Below are 8,736 nucleotides of genomic sequence, written 5' to 3'. Positions count from 1 at the left end.
TACAATATATTGTGAATAGAAACAGTATAGTAACAATAAATACAGCTTTAATACTGACCTGCAGCAAAAGTTCACCTTCAGGAATCTTGGTCTCCACCACTCCTGCTGTTTTGCTGTCACCATCATCCACAGCAGCTGGAGACACTCCGTTCCGACTGTTCAGGGCAACTGTAGAGAGGGACCGACATAAAGAGAGGTGGGGGTTGGTGAGGAGAGGAAGACAGGTTTTACTCCTGTGATAATGTTTGCAAAGCACTGCTGTGACTGTCATATTGCCTTATGTTTCATACGCTAAAGATGCTGCATGCACGCCTGATCCCAGCTCATTAAATATTCATTACATGCAATCTAAAAGTCTAAGTCATCAAATCCAGACCTTTTATTTTGTCTAGCCTGCTAACATCATGATTTCAATGACAGCAGCACATCAGTGATAGACATTACAACAGAAAAACACATTTCTTTTTGTTGCTGTCCTACAGATGTAAACACTTTGCCGTTTGATGTACTGTAAATAGGCTACTTTACATATAGACTAAAGTGAATGAATATGAGTCTTTGACATCTTCAGCCAAACAAGTTCACACAGGGCTATCACCGCTAGGTAATCTTTCTGCATTTGCAGTATACCAGAATTTTTAAATCTGGTGTCTGTGGCGACACTCCCATGCTGGCGAGTGATGTGTTTTGTGCCAACCAGCAATGATTGGTTGGCCAGAGCTGAAGGAGGAGCAACCGTTGTGTCAGCAAATGCTTTCTTTCTTTCCCAGAAATGTGTTGTTGCCAAATTTGAGTGAGATGAGGCGACAGTTCCTTCAGGCGTCACTATTTTTGCACTATACTGCTTGCACAGCTCAGCTCAACCCCCTCCCCCTCCATTCTTGTATCCAGTATAACCACTCCCCCTGCTCCTGCCCCACTCCCCTCTGCCGACCATCCCTGTCTCTGCCACCCAGCCGTTCATTGGCTGGTGGCCCCAGCTGTTCTTTTCCAAATGGTATTCTCCTTTTCCCACTGTGACGTCATAACTTTTTGTCCCTTCCAGCCATCCAGCTCTGGAGTGAGTTTGATTTTGGCCTTTAGAAAAAGAGCAATAAAATAAATAAAATTGGCCCAATATAATTCAGGAAAATGAGCTTCACTACTAATAATGCTGTAGAAACTATGACCCAGGGAACCTTGATAAAGTGAGACTTAAGTCCAATATATATATATATATATATATAACCAATATAAATATATAAAAAACAAATATTCACAAGCCTTTTTTTGTTCAGTCTTCAGTCTTTTTATAATCGTCTTTCTTGTCCAGATTAATTTACATGTTGGAAAAACTGTACAATCCAATACAAAAGCCCTTCAGAAATGTCTAGATGTATGTGCATTATAATGTTCAGTGTCAGTAGACACTGTATTCAAAAGGAGATGATTCAACTGTGTGGTTGTTATGAGGCTGTGATTAGTGGTACTGCATTACATAAATGTAATGCTTCATTCACTCAAAAAACTTGCCTCTGAACATAATCCAGGTAGCAGTTACATTTCTTACTACAGTGTAATTAGGAAAACTATTTTGTAACATGTAAATGTCATTTCTGCTTGCTGGGAGACAGGTTTGACCAAATAAGCTGTCAACTCAATGCATTTAATTAATTTTATTTTGTATTAACTGCAGCAGAGTCATGTCTAGTCTTGTTGCTCTTTGAGATTTTGTCTTACTGGTTTTGTAAATGCTCCGTATTTGTATAGCGCCTTTCTAGTCTTTGCGACCACCGAAAGTGCTGTTACACTACATCGCAATCACCATTCACACACATTCATACACTGGTGGAACAGCCACCAGGGGCAATCGGGGTTCAGTATCATTGACATGCAGCCTGGAGGAGCCAGGGATTGAACCGCCGATCTTAAATAAACAGGCAACCTCTTGAGCCACAGCCGTCCCATATTGTCTTGCCTGACAATAACAAAAATAACTTATTTATTTGTTACTTTTGAAGTTGTCTAAAAAGACATCACTTTAGACTCTCTATGATAGACATGACACCAGCATTTCCTTTGTGTGAAATCATCAATAGCTGACAATATATCAGCTGATTGATGATAAAAAAAAACATATAATTAGTTGCAGCTAATATTATCATAACAATCAGTTATTTCTTATAACGTGAGATGATAAGCTGCAGGGATGTCATGAGAAAGAGAGCAGTGGTCAAACACATTAATCTCTGACCCCCACAAGAGCATCATGCTGCGACCCGTGATGAACTTTGATCCTAAAGGTGACGTATGACATGATTGGGTGACAGGGTTCTAGGTCAGATCTTTTGTTGTCTGCTAAGGGGGTTAGCAAGGAGTCCATCTATGGGGTGGGGCGGTGTTACGAGTGTTAGAGCAGACACTGGATAGCATATGGACTTTGTGTGGGGAGTCCGACGTGGCTTCTACCTTCACACGAGACAGAGCTTTGGTTGGACACCCCTGACCTTATTCCCGTACAGACATCTTGGATCGACTTTTAGAGGACTGCTGAGCACAATGTGTGACATGATCCAACATATTTGTGAGGAAATGGCGTGAGCAAGGCACGCTACACTCTAGCATGCTAGATAGGCTTGAGTGTGTCTTTTTTGTCCCATAAAGAAATGCAGGAGCTATTCACAGCTGGGAAATAAATGGCTGCCAGGCAGCTTGGAAAACAAAAGATTCAAAATTGTGGTATATTCATGGTCTGATGGTTGCTTGCACATAATGTAAGCACAATGTCCCCAGTTTAATTATAGTTCTTTGATGCATCGATTTCCTTTTGATCCCTTTGTTTGCTGTCTGTGCCCATGATCAGCTATCACATAAAAAAATACAAATGCCAACTTGTGCTGAAACTTCGGTCAGTTAATACATTGGTCAACAAACAATTCTCCCACAACAATAATTTGCTGGTTCCAGCTTCTTCAATTTGAGGATTTGCTGTTTCTTTGTGTTATATTTTTGAGTTATACACATGTGTAAAATAATAAAGCATTACCACTTTCTTGGAAAATCATTTTAATTGCTATTCTTTAGTTTAAGTGCAAGTTTTCCTATTTGAATTTTTTTTAACAGACCCTCTTGAATTTATGAAATATCTCACATGCTTCCATTAATGATTAAAAATAATTAATTTCTTTATCTGACAACTGCCAAAAGTGCATTGTCAACATGTCAGATGCAAACTGTGCATTTTATGGTGCTAACTGTGATCGTCAAATGATCTTAACATGCTTTCCTCGCTTGTAATCCCAAAACAATTATGTCTGGATCACAAAATAATTATTTTGTGACCATGACACAACAGGCTTTATTTATCTTCTCGTGATTGTTATAAAAACATTTGTGAGACTCTGGTGTGATAATTAACAGATTTAAATCAAACTCTAATCTAACTAACAGTTCCCTACCACAGTCAAACAAGCACATTATGAATCTCTAATTATATTATTGCAGTGCCTTGTGTCATTTGGTCGCTATAAACTCCTGTAAGCTTATTGTCGACTACAACAGGCTCACTATCAATCACTAAAACAACATTGCAGGAACATTATGGGAGTTTCAGTGTGGTTGTGCTGCAGCTGTAATCACTAAAGGCAGTGATGTCTGCTGATGATTACCACGGTAGAATCTTACATGTTTTTATTCGAGTGATCACAAAAACACAATTTTGGTTAATGTCAAAACTAAACTGTTTTGTCATCACTACAAAACAAAGTTTATTGCATCAAGATAATTATTTCCAGATTATGAGAAAACAAAGGTTGTTAAGACAATATACAAATCATTGCACTGACATGCTTCCCATTCATCATGTGTGTTTGTATTTTGGTGGTTTAGACATTTAGAAACCACAGGTACATAGCAGAATCATAATTCAGCCAGAATAAGTGGGCCAACACAAAGCCTGTTCAATGGCCAGAGGATGACAAAGGGCAGATCTTGTTATCAGGCTTCAGTAGGCACAAGTGTACATAATGAAAAATTTACATTCCCACTGCCATCACATTCATGTGGCATAATAGCACGCCAGAAATCACCCAGAGGCGTTTCCAGTGAATTTAATAGAACAGCTTGACTTTCCCAAACATGCTTCTCTTTATATAATGGAGCTCCAGAGTTATGGCACAACAAACAACATATACACAGAAGTGGCCTACTATGACATGGACAGGTCAGTCCCCACAGCCTCATTCAACTTTTTCTGCCTACTCTTTGAAATGGATTGAATTAAATTTAAAGTACAGGTCAAATTTTTCATTTTGGAGGATGTTTTTTCCCCTGCTGTCCAAGTTAGTGGCTTAACAGACAATATTTCATAAAAAAAAAAACACAAGAGTTTATGTCATTGAATTGTTAAATAGCTTGCCTTTAGAACATATGTTTGCTAAAACTCTTTAATAACTAAACTTAGTAGGTTTTCTTCTTAAACTTGGGCACAGCAGAAACACTTTTTGAACACAACATTGACATTTCTCTTCCATCCATCAACTTTTAAAATGATATGGTGAACTTGTTAGCATATATATAGCAACATTATCATTCATCTTGTTTGTGGCCACCTGATTCAATATGCACTCTCTTTTTGCTTTCTTGGTCTCTACCAACTCCTGAGGGAAATATCTTGCTCTTTAGCTGCTAAATGCTCCACTATGTTCACTAGCTAGTCTCTAACTGTGTCTGCCTGCTGTTTGTTGCTGAACAGGTAGTGTACAGTGGGTTTTTAGAGCTTTTTCACTGAAAACAGCTGCCTGCTGCGGTAAAAAAACCCCGACACTATGAGAGCAGTGAGAGTAAACCAAAACAGTAAAGTTGGACAGAAAAACAATTAGCTTAAACTCACTATAAAGCTCCATAAAGCTGCAGCTTTCCAATACAGTTAGTTTGTTTTCTATTTCTATGTCATAGGGTTGGGCGATATGGTCACTATGCAACAGTAGAAATGTGTCCGCCGATATAGATTTGGCAATACCGTTTCCACCACAGGAGCTGTCCCTGAGTGTCTCTGCTATATCTTCAGGTCAGGCTTTAGGGAGCTGAAGTCCCTACCACCATGGGATCTTATTTTGGAAAGAATATGTATGGTAGTCAATGGCCAGAGACAGCAAATGTTTTGATCCCTTTTGAATTGTGCACTGAATCGCACATATAATGCTTGTCAATTTAAAAGATACGTCATGAAAGTCGCAGTTTATCATAAAACTATTAAAGTACAAGACGTGAAAATACGTAACTAGAAAGACCACAAACCCTTAAATCGCATATGTGACGTCATAACCTTTTCTCAGTCCGGACAGTCAGAGCGGAATTGATGCAACTCTGAGGTCACGCTACAGCAGCCAATTCTGCTTTAGGCGGAAAGCTCCATAAAGGCCATTGTTCAACATGTGGCTCTCGTTCTGCTCTACCTTGCCATCATTTGATCGCAAATTCCCTTTCTTCTACCTGAAATTCACCTGGTTGCGAGCTATCTTCTGAGTTATGTGCATTCTACTGAGAGTGTGAGTGTGTTACATATGCGCCGTACAGGGCTGGATTGGTAATCTGGCATACTGGACAAATGTCAGGTGGGCCAATGCGTAAATTATATATTTTTATAACTGTTTAAAAAATCGGCCAACAGCCCATTGGGTAATTTTTGATACTGATACTGGGCCGGCCCAATCACATCTCTTACTAGCCCCCACCCCCTATGCTCTCTGTTTCTTGCGTTACGCCCCCACCCCACCCCAAAAAGAAAAGATCTTCAGACGGATGCTGCCAAATGCACGAAAATAACCGATATATTTGCTACTGGGGCTGCGGTAGTTTTAACGTGCAGGCACAGAGAACTGTGGCCACTGCCAGGCAGAGGAGAAGGTGTGTGGTGACAAAGTGACAGGGCTGAGTGCAGGAGGAGAGTGGAGGTGAAGCGGTAAGCATGGAGTAGCTCAATCTGGAGGGAGGGAGCAGGGAGGAGGAGGGCCATTTACACTGGGGACGTTGGGGACATGTAGCCTCCACTTTTTGAAAGCATTTGTTAAAAATGTTCTGAAAAATAGCTTGCACCAAGAAATGTTAATTAACAAATAAAAATACTATGAAAAAGGTTTATTTGCAGAATAAACCTGCTGCGAAATGTAAATCTAGAAGAAAATCCTATGTTGTCCAAAAAATGAAACTTCAGATAAAAACAATAACTGCATTCTATTATATTTTTATATTCTCAATTGTTACCTGGCACCTGAATTTTGTGCTTGCCTGGTGCAGGAAATGTCTCCAGAATGCAGGAAATTAAATGTTTCATGCTCAAAATATTTCTTCAATAAATGTTTTTTTTCTCTAAATGGTAAGCCTATTAAAATATGTTCTTGTCTTGTTGCCGTAGCCCCAATCTTGTGCAATGTTACGTCTCATAGGCTAAGTGTTTTGTCACACCCCTAATCTCAGCCCTTTAATGGAAGGATGGTGTATTGGTGGGGGGTGTCCGACCGATTTTGGTGGGCCGCCTGAGCCAAGGGCCGATTTTTTGTCCCAGTCTAGCCCTGGCGCCGTACCAGAAACAGCAATCAATGTCACAGAGAGGACAGAAAGTGTGAACATTTGTCATAATTTGGGACAAATGTGACCCGGGGGGAAACCGGGCGATGAAATATGAAAATCGTGAAAATCGTGAGGGTTAGCAAGTATAACCTAGCAGGGGCTAACCTCTGTGGCTCCTTGCATACTTTTGTGCGACAGCGTGCTAACATTTAGCTTACTCACATTCCACTCCAGACCACATAGTCAGCATCATCAGCATCATCAGTGTGGCAAACACAACTCAGAAGCTGGGGATTGAAAAACCTCACTAATCTTTTCTATTGCCTAATTAGGATTGTATTCAATAATTGAGGGCTTATTAAATACTGAAAATGTTGCAGTATGTCATTACTTTTTCTAACCAAAACCTTGATTTTATCCTGGTAAATATATGATATTTGAGTGTCTCAAAGCTAATCATGCATGGGGTGCAAGATTCCTGCATTTTATCTGCCCACCACCCACCCCAGAAGAGTGGGGCTGTTCTTGGACTGAAAAAAAACATTGGGTTTCAGATCTGCATAGTCCCGCCAAACCAAATGAAGTCCAGTTGTGATACGTTCAGAAAACAAGTCTTTCTGTCCTGGGACTGTGACCCAGAGGCCAGCTTGGCTCTGGTCCCAGCCTTCATCATGGAGTCTCCAGCATAAAACTTACTGACACTGCTCCACGGAGAGCCGGGTATGCTGGGGTTTATCTCAGAGGGCTTTACTGTGCTAGAAGCTAAGACTTAGACCCAAAAAAACATTTAGTACACTGCAAATATTTAACAAATATTCGACCACTTTCAATTTGTCCCATCATGCTATTTAGAACAGGATTAACGGGGATGTTCTGTGCTTGCGGCGCTTCAATTTCCTGCCCAATCCCTACATGCCATCCTGGAATCTTTCCAGAGCGTTGTTATAGGCCGCCGTGTACCCTTGATAACAAAAAGCCCCACACATGACACCGCCAAAGAGACTTAACAAAGCATTTGCAACCAATCACAGGAAAGATTTAGGATAAAATGTTACTTAACACCAAACAGCTACTGTTACAACCAACACCAGTGACACTTTCTCTTTATTAATGAGTTATTTTTAGACAGCTGGAGCAGCGCAGACTTCAGTACGCATCGCCATGATTTACAAGTTCAAGCAACAGCGTTCGTAGTATTGGTAGTGGTGGTAGATAATATCTTTGTGTATAGATCATTTAACTTATCAATTTAAAAATGAAAAATAGTAAATACAAATTATATATATTAATCTTTATTCCCGTGACCCTGTACACAGGATAAGCGGTTGATGATGGATGGATGAATGGATAATTTTTATTTACTATTATATATACAAAAGTTTTCTATACAACCCACTGCTTTCTTTTCATGGTCTGTGACTAAGCCGTGTATATAATACTCAGAATAAGCTTGTTTGTTTACACCACATAACTGCTGTCAGGTCACATGAGATAACAATGGCAGGAGTCTGATTCATGACACAGTGCTATATTTGGACAGCATTAACCCAGTCTATTAAGCCTGTGAGTGTGTGTGTGTGGGCGGGGGGGCGGGTTATTAGGCCACAGTGACAGAGACCTATGGTGCTGGACATCCTCAGCTGCTGTGTTAATGCTGACGATTAGAGGACACTCCCTACCATGGCCCAAACTGGGTATGGAGTGAAGGCTGGTGGAAGTGCTACAGTTTATTTTGGATCCGTGCCAGGACTGATTCAGACCTCAGGCAGCGAGGACGAGAGCAAAATTAAGAATTACTTTTTCTTTCATGGTTGAGAAAGCTGTCAGTCATTAGAGGGTCAAAGCCATCACACGTCCCACTTCATCTCTCTCATACATATTTATGTTTACATGTAATCTTGCCTTCTGGTTATGTGTCTTAATCCATGTTTCTTATAAGTGACATTTTGACTTGTATAAATGAAACTTGTATAATGTATACATTCATTCCACACAGACTGATATATTTCAAGTGTTCATTCCTTTTAATTTTGATGATTATAACTGACAACTAATGAAAACCCCCAAATCAGTATCTCAGAAAATTAGAATATTGTGAAAAGGTTCAATATTGAAGACACCTGGCGCCACACTCTAATCAGCTAATTAACTCAAAACACCTGCAAAGGCCTTTAAATGGTCTCTCAG

This window comes from Micropterus dolomieu, linkage group LG07 (genome assembly GCF_021292245.1).
Source record: "Micropterus dolomieu isolate WLL.071019.BEF.003 ecotype Adirondacks linkage group LG07, ASM2129224v1, whole genome shotgun sequence".
Taxonomy (NCBI): Eukaryota; Metazoa; Chordata; class Actinopteri; order Centrarchiformes; family Centrarchidae; genus Micropterus; species Micropterus dolomieu.
Note: the sequence above shows the minus strand (reverse complement) of the source record.